General features: G+C 37.1%; 1 pseudogene; it reads right to left on the reverse strand.

Moving 5' to 3' along the window:
• Window positions 1-3,167: 3,167 nt before the first annotated feature.
• LOC110345004 (calcyphosin-2 pseudogene) lies at window positions 3,168-6,966 on the reverse strand (annotated as a pseudogene).
• Between the last annotated feature and the right edge of the window lie 6,340 nt (window positions 6,967-13,306).

The raw sequence follows: 13,306 nt of genomic DNA on the forward strand, positions 1-13,306 counted from the left end.
CCCAGGATTATCAAGAATACTTGAATGATACTTTATTTCACTGAATCTAAGGTATCATCAAATAGAAGATGCTCCCATATTTTATGTATCACTAAGAAAGTAAAAATGTTGCTAATTAAATCTAGACATGATGATGTTAAATTAAAAGATGAATCTTGATTTCACTAATATTAAATTATGGGAAAATGTATATGTTAGAATAAAAGAAATGGGAAACATACAAAAACTGGTGGCTGAACATATTGAGACGAAAGGAGCCAAGATTTATCAAGCACTTGCCTTCAAGGCCTTGCTGTTGAGGGATTAAGCAGTGGCAGGTAAATAAATAAACGAGAAGCACCCTTCAGTGAGTAAGAAGCTTACACTGCAGTGGACATGGTTCAAAAGAGGGAAGGACCATAGAAGTTAAGGAGTGCTGTTTGTGGTAAATTTTGAGCAGTATTGAACAACTCCTCTGTGCAAGTGCCCAGAAGGTGCTGCACACTGTTCTAGCTGCTTACATTTTGTCATCTCCTGTTAGATACTGAGGTATTTCGTTCATGTTCAGTATAGAGGAGGAGCCTGGAGATTAAGAAAATGCACTTTGCTGTGTGACCTTGAGTCATTCACTTAATCTCTCTGAGTGTTAAGTTTCTCCATCTGAAAAAAATTATTAAAAAAGATGGCATTCTTGGATCCTGGGGTGGTTGTGAAGAGAAACTGAGTGAGTCTAAGGTACTCATCCTGGAAAACACAAAGTAGAAAAAAGAGAGGAGAGGGGAGTGAAACAGGAAGGAAGGACCCAGCAGTCCCCATGAGGTATTTTTATTTTTATTTTTTTTCTTCTATAGCTGCCCTGTGCCTTGGATCAGCTGCCCCATGGCTGCTCCAAGAGACCTGGGCTTTGGTTTCAGCAAACTTTGGTCATAGGTCCATCCCAGATGACCTCACCACAGCCTTTCTGGACCACTCTGACCTCTGCAGCCATTCTCAATCAGGTCCTTGAGGATACTGTCGTTAGCCAGCAGGATACCCTGCATTTGCATTTTATTTTCCTATGTAAGCAACCGCTCCTATATCTGTAAGGGCTCGGTCCATACACGGTTCATCCTTATGCTGCAACAGAAGCCCTAATAATGTCTCTTTCAGGTGGCATATTTTTTTGCCTATTCATGACTTCTCTCTTGAATAGAGTATATCATATTATTCATTGTTTCCTAGAGCATATTTTCTTCAAAAATTTTTACTTGATATCATGAAATGCCACCAAATTTATACATTTGCTTTTAGTGACTTGTTGAAAGTCACCTATAGCAGTTTTAATTAGGTTCAGCTACAAGTAACAGCATAAAAATAACATGAGGGGGCTGAAGGTATAACAGTATACACAAGGTCCTGGATTCAATCCCTAGAACCAAGAAAAAACAAACAAACAAAACCATTCTGGCATGCTGAGGCAGAAGAATTGCCTAGTTTCAGTCCTCACTGAACAATTTAATGAGATCTTCTCTTAAAAAATAAAAGGGGCTAGGGGCTGGGGGTTTAGCTCAGTGGTTTCGCCACCTGCTGCGCAAGTGCAAGGACCTGAGTTCAATCTCCAGTACCAAAAAAAAAAAAAAAAAAAAAAAGGGGGCTGGGATGTAGCTCAGTGCAAAGGCCCTGGGTTCAATCCCTAATACCAAAACAAAACAGCAAAACACAAGATCAAAAAGTTAAATAAGACATAAGCCTGGAAGTAGATAATTGAGGATGGTCTATTAGGTCTCTTCCACAAAGTACTCAAGGACTAAAAGTCAAGCTTTACCAGTTAGTTGCTCACTGCCACAGAGGGTCCAGTGGTCCAGTGGACTTCATGATCCAAGAGGGTGGCAGAAGCTCTAGCCATCATTTCTGAATCTGATGAAGCAAAGTTGCTAAAGGAACAAAGAAGGGGGCATGCCAACTGTCTTTCAAGAAAGGCTCCAGAGGCTATCACACTGTCTATGGGCCACATCCACCTGAAAAGGATGCTGGGGGAAGTATTTGCTTTCAGTAGGCATATGTCTAGATAAAAATGGGATTCTAGAAGAAAGGGAAAATCATCTAGTGGAGGAAAGAGGAGCTCCTGCCAGAGACCCAAGAACGCAGCCACTTGTTTCCATGAAGCACCAGCTGAGAATCTTTGAGAAGCTTGTATTTTAGGACAAAATGTTCAGTCATCACCTCCTTCCTCTATTCCTTCCACTCAGATACCCACTTGTTCCTACCTCAAGGGTAAAGCAGATGTCCAAAATCAATGGGTCTTTTGGAGCAGTGTTGACACCAGGTGCTTCTGTCACAGCTGAGCTCAAGAGAACCTAGAACATTTTTGTGCTAAGAAATAGGACATGAGTGTTAAGTCCCCACCATCACTTATTCTGAAAAAGCATAGAATTTCTTTTTTCCCCTACACAGTGCCAGTTTTAGGGCAAGGAAATGGAATCAGTAAACCCAAGGCAGTTCTCTTCAGAAGAGACTGTGAAAGCTGTCTTCTCCCTGGCATGGACTGGCAAGGCTTCGCCACTAATTGCTTACGTATCATTAAATAACTGTGAAACTACCTATAGCTGACAACTTGTATTAATGTATGATTTGCATGCAATAAAACACACATATCATTGTGTGCATTTTGGTGAGTTTTGACAAGAGTGTACCATTAACTCTTCTTCCCAACCAGAGACAGAATATTTCTGACACCTCATAAAGCTCTCTGAGGCCTCAGAACAATGCTATTACTCACCTCCCTTTTACTTCACCACCATCTGAGTTCTATTACCAGTAGATTCATTTTATATACTTCTATTTGTGGTGCTGGGGATTGAACCCAGGGCCTCACACATGCTAGGGAAGTGCTCTATACCTACAGGTCATCCAGGTTATCTTTGTACCTAAAGGATATCTTTCTTTCCCCTTCAACTCTGCCAGTTTTATGACAAGCAAGTGGAACCAGCCAATCCAAGGCAATTCTCTTCAGAACAGACTGTGAAGGCTCAAAGTCCTTTTTGCTTTTTATTTTGAAACAGAGTCTTGCTAAATTACTCAGACTGGTCTTGAACTTGCAACTTTAAGTCAGCTTCCTGAGTAGTTGGGATTGGATGCATGTACCCCTGTGCCTCGCCAGTACATACTTTTTATTTTTATTTCTTTAGTATGTACTTTTTAATGTCTGGCTTCTTTCAGTCAGTGTAACATTTTTGAAATTAATTCGTGTTCTCACATGTATTAGTAATTCATTCTTATTTGCAGCTGGGTAGTATCGCATTATATGAATAACCATAATTTCTTTATTCATTCTTCTGTTCATGGACATTTGAGTCATTTCTGGTTTGGAGAAATGAAGTTTCTTATAATAAATTACAATAACAATAAATTAATTATAAATTAATAACAAATTTACTTCTAAAAACATTTGTGTACAAGACTTTGTGTGAACAGATGCTGTTATTTCTCCTGGGTATACACTTAGAGAGAGAATTATTGAGTATTAAGTCAGAGTACATATTTTTTGAAACAGCCTTATTGACATACAGTTCACATACCGAAAAATTTAGCTGTCTGACATATTCAATGGTTTTTATATTCACTCACAGATTCATGTAACCATTACAACAATAACTTTAGAACATTTTCATCTCCGCAGAAACTTCTTGTCCTTTCATCCTCTAATTTTTCCATTCCTTCTCTCTGTAGGCAACCTTAGTTTACTTCCTGTTTCTGTAAATTTGCCTATTTTGGACACTTCACATACATTGAATCATGTGCTATGTGGTCCTTTGTGACTGACATTTCACTTTTTATTATGTTTTCAAGGTTCATCCATGTCACAGCATTTTTCTTTCTTTTTCCTTTTTTTTTGGTACCGGGGATCGAACTCGGGGCCTTGCACTTGCAAGGCAGGCGACGGAACCAATGAGCTAAATCTCCAGCCCTCATAGCATTTTTCAGCACTGAAGTCCATTGTATAGGTAGACTGCATTCTATTCATCCATCCAATCAGTTGATGACCATTTAGTTTGTTTCTGTGTTTGGCTATTAGGAATCATGCTGCTGTGAATATTTGTGTACAAGTTTTTGTAAGACATATTTATTTACTTCTTCTGGGTGTAAATCTAAGAGTAGAATTGTGTCATATGCCTACTCTATATTTAACTTATTGAAGAATTTCCAGACTGCTTTCCAAAGTGCAGGCACCATTTTACATTCCTTACAGAAATATATGAATCTTTCCATTTCTGCAGATCCTTGCTGATGCTTTTTTATTTTAGCTATCCTAGTGGGTTTGAAGTGGTACCTCATTGTACTTTTGATTCATATTTTTCTTTTTTTTCAAAATCAAAAGCAGAATGATTTATTGTGTCACCAATTTTGATTTAACAAAATATACCAAAAAACATGTATTATTTGCGATTTAAATCTGCATTTAAAAAGATGAAAGATAAGTTAACTACAAAATGTTACATCTCATAAGTAGAGATACCACAAGTAATCACATGTGAACATCTGTATTGATAGTAAGACATACTGAGTACACTGTCACATTAACATGTTAAATTCCAGAAATACGTCCCCCTTTTTTACAATATGACAATTTGTATATATTCTGATCATATTCACAGAAAAATATGAATTGTCAGTGTCAACAATAATATTTTAAAGGAGAATTAAAACTTTATCAGTGAAAAGTACTATACATATGTCAGGACCCTTAGCATTTATTTTAAGACAAGAATAACTTATAGAGCTAAAGATGTCAATAGTTGGATGAATTCTACAAAATGTGACTTAGAAATATTGGTACAAACTTATTTCTGCCAAGACATCTTCTAACATATCAGTTTAATTTCAATAACCTAATTGGAAAAAATGTCAAGAAATAAAGAATTAAAACAGTGAAAATTGCACTCATGGGTTTGCACATTTTTCTTTCTGATATTTCAGTAGTAAATTTTAGTAGTTCAGGAAATCTTAGAAAGATTTGTTTATTGAGTTCACATATACCAGGCTTCTGATAATATTGCCAAGTATAGACTGTATATAAAATGATATGCTTGAAGTTGTATTTGGCAAAGTGAACCAGTTATATTTGCTTCATATAATTCTTTCTGATTTGTTAACATATAAATATTATGAAGTTGGAAACAACTCTATTATAAAGTTCTCTTTTTTCTCTCTGGGAAGAAGTGAAAAACATAGAATTTAGAAAAAATGATTATAATACTTTTAATCATTAAGCAAGATATATTTAGAAGAAAATGTTTTGATTGCTTGGTACATGAAAAGGTATTTAGAATAGCATTCATTCCTTTTGTGATACAAAATACGCTTTTATATTTTAGATAGGAAATACTAAATTATCCCTTAGATCAACATATTTAATAATGCATCATTGGAGTTTTTTTTTCAGTAATCTAAGGGAATATTTCCTCTCCTATATTGTCTCTAGACAAGTGATATTTCTATGCTACAGATAATCATTTTTGCACTTAAAGACTGAAAAATATATGTATATATGATTGGCTGCCAAAATAATTATGTCTATTGAATAAACAACTCTACATAATTTAGAAGTCAAGAACTTCCAAGTCAAGTCGGTTTAAAGGAGCATAATAGAGGTAAACTCCAATCATTCTAAATGGTTAATGCTTTCCTACAGTTTGATGCCAATGTAACTTTCCTATGGACGCTAAAAAGTTATCCTTAAAATAGATTCAAAATAAGTAATAAACCAAAAACGTATATCTTTACAAACTCATGGACAGGTAAGCATGTGAATGTACAGACACACACACACACACACCCCTACATCTATCTTTTTGAATATTTTTATTTCCAAACTCAACTTTTCTGAGGAAAAAAACAGAATAAAGGGAGTTCTGAAAAAAATATATCCTAGGCTTTGATTGTATATTTCATAAAATTCATCTTCTCTATAAACTGTCTAGAGCTGATAGTATATGGATTATTAAAAACTAAATTCCCCATGGAGTACGTAAGATGTTAACAAAATCTTCATCATGTACTATCCCTAAGCTTAGACCATAGTAATCTTCAAATTCACCATATGACAGTTCATCAGAGTTGCTGCCAGCATCTTTTAATGTTTCTAGAAAAGTTGATTTGATTTCCTCCTCTGCGGAATGACCTTTTCATATACTTCAAAGTGACCTTTTCATATACTTCATCATTTTAAAGCTTGCTTAAAATCTGCCTTATTTAAAAGTCCATGTCCTTCCTTGTCCAACTGCTGAAAGTATTTTCCCAATCCAGACAAAATGGGAAAACCTCTTTTCTGCAATTTTTCTTTTAGTGCATCTTGAATGGCCTTGAAGACCAGCCTATCACTGGCTTCTTGAACAATTAAATCTTCATCATGTGCCATGGATGCAGTTTTCATAGAATCCAAAGACATTTGTTCAATATTTGTGATTCGAAGTCTAAGTAATATATTTTCTTTTATGCTTTGTGGAAGACTTGCATGATCAGAGCTCAAAAATGTCAAGGTTGCACCAATATAAAAGTCACCAAGTTGGTACTGTTTTCCTTTTCTTCGTCCACACTGATGATTATAAATGTTTTTTGGAACAAATGGAAGCACATTTGTTTTATTTTTTCCAAACCGTCGATATTCATATATTATAAGGAACTGGTCATTGGTAAAAAAAAGAACCCAATCAGATCTCTGCAGGCATCACATCCATTTTTTGTTTCACGTAGTGTTCTTCTCTTAGGTTGAAGAGTTGGTCTCTTTGAAGCTGGAAGGATATGAGCATTTCCTTGTTTCTCAATGTTCAAATTTTGTTCTGGATCGTTGATTACAGCCGGATGGGATGGCGGGCCTCTGTCTGAAGCTTGTGCGCCAGTGGAGCTCTTTTCTGGGTGGGACTTTGGCTTGGGCGGGTGTGCCCTGGCTGGGATCTGCCTGCAGCCGCGTGGTCTGGCCCACGCAGCTGCTCCCCGGGATCTGCGCACTTACCGATGGACTGGTGGGCCTGATTCATATTTTTCTAATGTAGATGCAACAATGATTTTTGGAATCTTCTCTCGCTTATTTGTGGTAGACTGCCCCATGGATTATACCCAAAGCAGGCTGTAAGCAGTGCAGGCTGTAAAGCATTGGCCCCGCAACTGGCTTGTTTGTAGAAGTGAGTCTGGCCAAAGCTTACCTTCCGGTCAGAGTGACACTCAAATTCCATTCCCAAAGTTAAAACTTTCTTTACTAAAAAGACAAAATTAATTATTAACCACAACCTACATTTTGTCTGTTCTGTTCCTAATTCAAGAATGCTTTGGAATTAAAAGAATCATACCACAGCAATATATGTGCACCCATGATTATACAGACACGGTTCGTAATAGCTAAACTTGGAAAGAGCCCAAGTGCCGATCAATTGGAAACTGGATAAAGAAGATGTGGTTTTTTTCTTTGTTTTTTTTTTTATAAAATGGAGTGCTACTCAGCCATAAAAAATGACAAACTAGAGACATTTATAGCTAAATGGATGCATATTGAGGCCATACACTTAAGTGAAATAAATAGGACACATGTGTAAATACCAAATAGTTTCTCTAGTGTAGAAACTGAAAGTGTAATTAAGGATTAAAATGATTAAAACAAATAATTGATAATTTGAAATAGGAAGAAAAGATCCAAAGGGGTAGGGGAAGGGGAAAGGAAAGAAGGGAAAGGAAAATTATGAGAAAAGAAAAAAAATGGAAACGAAATCTATGTAAATAGGGAAGGGTGGAGAGGGTGAAGGGCGCACAGGTAGTGGGGAAAAAAATAAGAACCAAGATACATCATGTACAGGAACAAGCACCCAATGATACATGTAAATGTATTGCATACCTAAAATGTACCAATAAAAGAATTTAAACAACAACAAAAAAAGAATGCTTTGTTTTTTTCCTTTATAAGCCTTGCCTGCATTAGCAACATATCCATAGCAACCCAACATAGCCCCTTTACCTCAATCTAATTACGATGTCACCAATAAATATCAATGGCTCTGAGTGTTCAGGGTCTTTGCTTATTCAAGCCTACAGCTACTCAAGCACTAGTCATCTTGGCTCCCCATATCTGTCTCTTTAACTCTGTCTCTGTCTTTCTTTTTGCCATGTGTTATAGCACTGAGCAGGAGATCAGGATCTGCTGCAAGGGTCACTGGTAACTCTTCTTGGCAATTTGTATACTTTCTTCAGAGAAATGTCTATTTGGATTGTTTGCCCATTTTAAAGATTGGCTTTTCTTTATTATTGAATTGAAGAATTGTTTATATATCCTAGATACAAATTCCTTATTAAATATGCTTTGCAAATATTTTCTCCCAACCAATGACTGTCTTTTCACTTTTTTTCTTCTTCTTCTTCTTCTTTTGATATTGTGGTTTTTGTTTTGCTTTTAGTGATGGAGCCTAGTTAGCAAGACAGACTCCATATTGCTGCTTGACCCACCTGCCTGCCCTTTAGATGAACTCAGAAGGAGAAAGCTTAGAAACCTCCTCCCCTTAGAAAGTCTCTTTAGAAATAACAATTAATCAATTATTGTTTTATAAATATTCTAACAGCAGGATGTTCCACTTCTGTACCTTTCCCTTGCTTTGCTAGTTCTATCCCATAGCGGGGCCTAGAAACTGTTGGCCTCAAAGGTGCATAAAACATGTTTGTCTCCCCCCAGTCCGGGCTCAAGTCCGATGCTCGGCTCAGGTCCTGGCCAGTAATAAACTCCTGTGTGGATTTAATATCAGTCTCTGGTTGGTTCTTTCTCATTGGGTCTAACATTTAGTACTGGGATTTGAACCTGGAGCCTTTGCCCTGAGCTACATCTCTAGACATTTTTATTTATTTATTTATTTATTTATTTATTTATTTATTTATTTATTTTTGAGAAAGAGTGTTTCTACATGGCTAAGTTGCCCAAGCTGGGCTTCAGTTTTTGATCTTCCTGCCTTAGCCTCCCAGAGTCCTGAGATTACAGTCATGCAACACCACATTCAGCTTCCTTTTGCTTTCTGAAGGTGTCTGTTGAAGCACCAAAGTGTTTAATTTTGAAGAAATCCAATTTATCTGTTTTCCTTGGTTAATTGTGTTTTGGGAGTTATATTTAAATGAAGTGTTCACTTAAGTCTTTAAAAAAACAGACAAGTGTGTGTGAGAGATGTGCACGTCTTAGTGCAGAAACATGCCCACGCAAAGACAGATACTCTTGGGTGGCAGGAGTGGCCAACTTATGACTCAGAAGTGGCAAACTTACAATGTAAACTTTTTTCAAGTGGATATAGGGTCAAGTGAGGAATTTATGGAAAAAGTTTATTAGCAAGAAGCAAAAACAAAAACCAATTCATGCATTTTTTAATTTTTTGGTACTGGGGATTGAACTCTTACTAGGCAGGTGGCAGAACCACCCTGAGCTAAATCCCCAGCCCTCAATTCATGTATTTTTTAAAGTTGTGAAGTACCAAATGCAATCAAATGAAGAAAATAGGCTTGGTTTGAAACACGTTTATAGTTTGGAAACTAGTTGTTCCTCATGGGCGATTATTGCTTCATTGTAAGGTGGAGAAAATTCTTGGACTCTGCTTCCTTATGTTTAAAATGCAGGCACTGATTTCTACCTCAGCTACCTCACAGGTTATTGTGAGAAGTAAAGGTGAAAAAGTGTAGAAAAGCATCTATCAGCTTAAAAGCCTGAATAAGTGCAAGGTTGTAGTTGTGTGACAAACTCACACAGTTTTCCCTTGAGCAACTACAGTGGAAGACTGTCTTCATCACTTCAGTTTGCTATGACAGAAAGCCTTAGCAGGGGTAGCTTAAACAACAAACATTTATTTGTTACAGTCTGGAGGCTAGGAAGTCCCAGATCACAGTGCTGGCAAAACCAGTGTCTGGTGAGGTCTCTCTTCATCCTCATATAGAGGAGTTGAGATGAGGGGGGAGAGATATTGAGAGATCACCTCTTTTGTGTCTTGTTTTATAAAAGCATTAACCTCACTCATGAAGGGTTCACCCTCATGATCTATTTACTTCCCAAAGGCCCCAGTTCCAAACATTATTACATTGAGAATTTAAGCTTGAGCATAAGATTCTAAGGATTTTACATTTACAATTCATTTATTTCGCTTATAAAGGAATACTCTTGCTATCATTCTCATTTTACAGATAAAGAATTTAAGGTCCAGTTAGGTTTATCTCCCAGAGGCCACACAAGTGTAAATGACATCCCTGAGATTCGGATCTGGGCAGAACTGACTCAAGGCTCAGCTGTTACTTCTATGCCATCTGCTTTTCTAAGACGATGTTGCCTTTCCTCCTTTTCTCGTGGTAGTGTTGCTATGTTCACACCCTTTGGAGTATTACCCATTGGACATAACAGAAGCGAGCTGAAAGTTCTCCAAGAATTTTTCCCATTTTTGTCTTGGAAATTTGTAGTGAGACTACTGAGTCAACCACATTGCTTTTGCACACATGACTATCTTCATATTTATGGGACACTTAGAACCACCAACATGATGGAACAGACTCCAGGAACTCCTACATATGGCTGTCTTTCCCAGGACACTCTATATAGTGTCCAAATAAAGTGGAAAATGCCTTGTGACATCAAATGCCAAGAAAGGATAATTCTCCATCCAAGGATTTTGTCTTTTATCTGAATCTTTCTGTCCTCGTTGCCTGGATAGTTTGACCTTGCTACTTACAGTAGCCTCACGCTCTTCTCTAGTGCCTCATGCTCTGCCTTCCTTAGTGAGAAGCTATGGACACTATGGAAACACACCTTGCATGACAGAGAGGACAGCTGGGGATGGACAGAACAGCATTTCTTTTTTTTTTTCCACTTAAAAATAGCTAGGGATCAACAATTAACACTTGTAAATGGTTGTCTAAAAATTACACGTCCCTATTACTGAGGTTTCAGATCATGAGTTGTAGAAATTCTAAACTAAGTGAAACTTAGCAACTCCTGAAACTACTGCACATTCAACTCAAGAAACACCAACTGAGAAAACCACCTGCACTGTTATAATTAGCATTTTCTACAAAACAATTCAAAGCAGAAGTCACAGCACCAAAGACCATATTACTAGGGATTGGCCAGTTCTATCTTCAGCAATGATGAAGACCGACAGGAAATTACCAGTTTTGCCTACATGGAATTAAAATCTGAGAACTTCCTATGACTTACAGTCACTCAGAAAAAGCAACCCAAATCAACCCATTTAGACCAGTTTTCTGATGGCAATTTAAAAAACAAAGACAAAAACCCTACGATTTACTATTTTGTTTTTACTTTTTAAAAGTTTCAAAGAGAGAGTAGGAGTTAACTGATTTTAAGAAATTATGCAAAGTTAATCTATGAGTCAAGATATTTGTGTACTGAAAAAGGTACTCACCCATTAAATTGTACAACTTATGCTATGTTATGCTGTTTTTATGTGTGTTCTTTTCTATTGTGCATTTCCACATGAGTCTAATTCAAATCTGTTATTTATGTTATCATAAAATTAAATTAGATTCTTTGATATTTTTTTTTGCTTAAATTCTTTTATTGGTACATTTTAGGTATACAATACATTTACATTTATCATTGGGTACTTGTACCTGTACATGATGTATCTTGGTTCTTATTTTTTCCCCATTTGATGTCTTTAAGAGTTGACAATTTCAAATGTGGCTTCTCATTCAAAGAATTCAGTCTTACCATTACCAAAATGCCTCTACTTCATTCAAGTGAATTAGCTCCTATAATTAGCAGGGAATAATCTGAAATTAATAAGCTGAAAGATTTGAATTGTCATTAAAATGCTTTGTTGTGCAACATGGTAAGTAAGAAGACTGTGTCACAATCATTTTATAGATCAGCCATTTTAGGAAGGGGAGGGGAGTATATAGTCAATGAAAAAGCACAAAATTTTCCTCTCTATTAACCACGTGTCCTGGGCAAACAACTTTCTGTCTGTGGCCTCAGGTTCCCCGCAGACAAAATGCTATGCCTACTTCCAGGGCTTGTTCTTGGCACCAAATGAAATATGGGTGTGAAAATGGTTTCTAAATACCAAGGATCATTCAACTACAAACAATTATTATTTAGCAGCAGCTGAGTTGTTTTGGAGCAGTAGATAAGAAGTCTCTATTTTATATTCAGTCCTCAGACAACTTGTAACACTGCTGAGGAGACACCATATCCACACCCCACTTCATCCGACAACCCCCACAAAGGGCTCCTCACTGTCACTGTGGCTTCAGCCTAGCCCTCAATGAATCTCAAATTTCCTCTTTTTACTATGATGACTGCCACATGGATTCCCTGGAAATGTGACAAACACACCAAACTCCATCAGTAAGAAACCAGGGGATTTTGTAAAGTTATATTTATGCCTAGAAGCCTATGGGTTACGGGTTTTGATTAAAGGGAGACTTGCAAAGAGGTAAGTTTACCTTAGACAATTTTACTAGAATTCCAGCAGAGGGAGACAGGATTGCACTTTCCCTAGAAAATGCAAGTTGACATACAGAGCCAGTCTGCCTTCCTTCCTTTTTCTGTTCATATCAGATGATGGTAGTCATAGTTTTAATGTCTATGGAAGTTGTCTAGAGGAAGTACATAGCTAAAATTCATTACAAATTCAGCTATACTTCCCAAATGGGATTTGGTTGTTGTTAATTACAACATCCATGAAGCCATTTGGTAGCACCAGCCCAGGAGTATTATGTATTCAGTGTACAGACAGTGGGTATCATTAGTGGCTGACTCACCATCCACCCTGTCTTCCTCCTTCTTGCTCAGAACTACTATCGATCAATATCCGTCTAATTCCCAGTCCACAAGGGGACCCAATTAGTGTAGAGCAATCAGAGCACATTTCCCTGCTGGTAAATATAATTAATTGGGAGGTGAACTTGTCATCGTACTTGGCCCAGTGAGACTGAGAGGAAGAGCTTGTCTTCCATGCTCCAGGAAGATGTTTTTCTTCTCTTGCCTACTGGATATAAACAAAGAAATATGTAGCTGTTGGCAAATATAGTTCAACCCTGAGGAAAATGGCAAAAGAGGGAAAAAAGAAGACTCATGTAAGAAGGAAGAAAGGAAAGAACCTGTGTTTTTGACATTTCTGGACCACTAAATCAAATGACCCTGTTACCTGCAATTTTTGTTTTATGAAAGAATACTTTTTTGTTTGAGCCGGTTTCAGTCAAACCTATATTTTTTCCAAATACAATGAAGAGATGTAGTACCTGTATGGAAAAGGATTTCTTTTGGTTTTCCTGAGCCTAATCAAAGGTCTTTAGCCTTTAAGCTACCTAATTGTGGAGG

Source organism: Heterocephalus glaber, unplaced genomic scaffold (assembly GCF_053883595.1).
Source record: "Heterocephalus glaber isolate CG9 unplaced genomic scaffold, H.glaber_assembly_v1.0 deba00001523, whole genome shotgun sequence".
Classification (NCBI taxonomy): Eukaryota; Metazoa; Chordata; class Mammalia; order Rodentia; family Bathyergidae; genus Heterocephalus; species Heterocephalus glaber.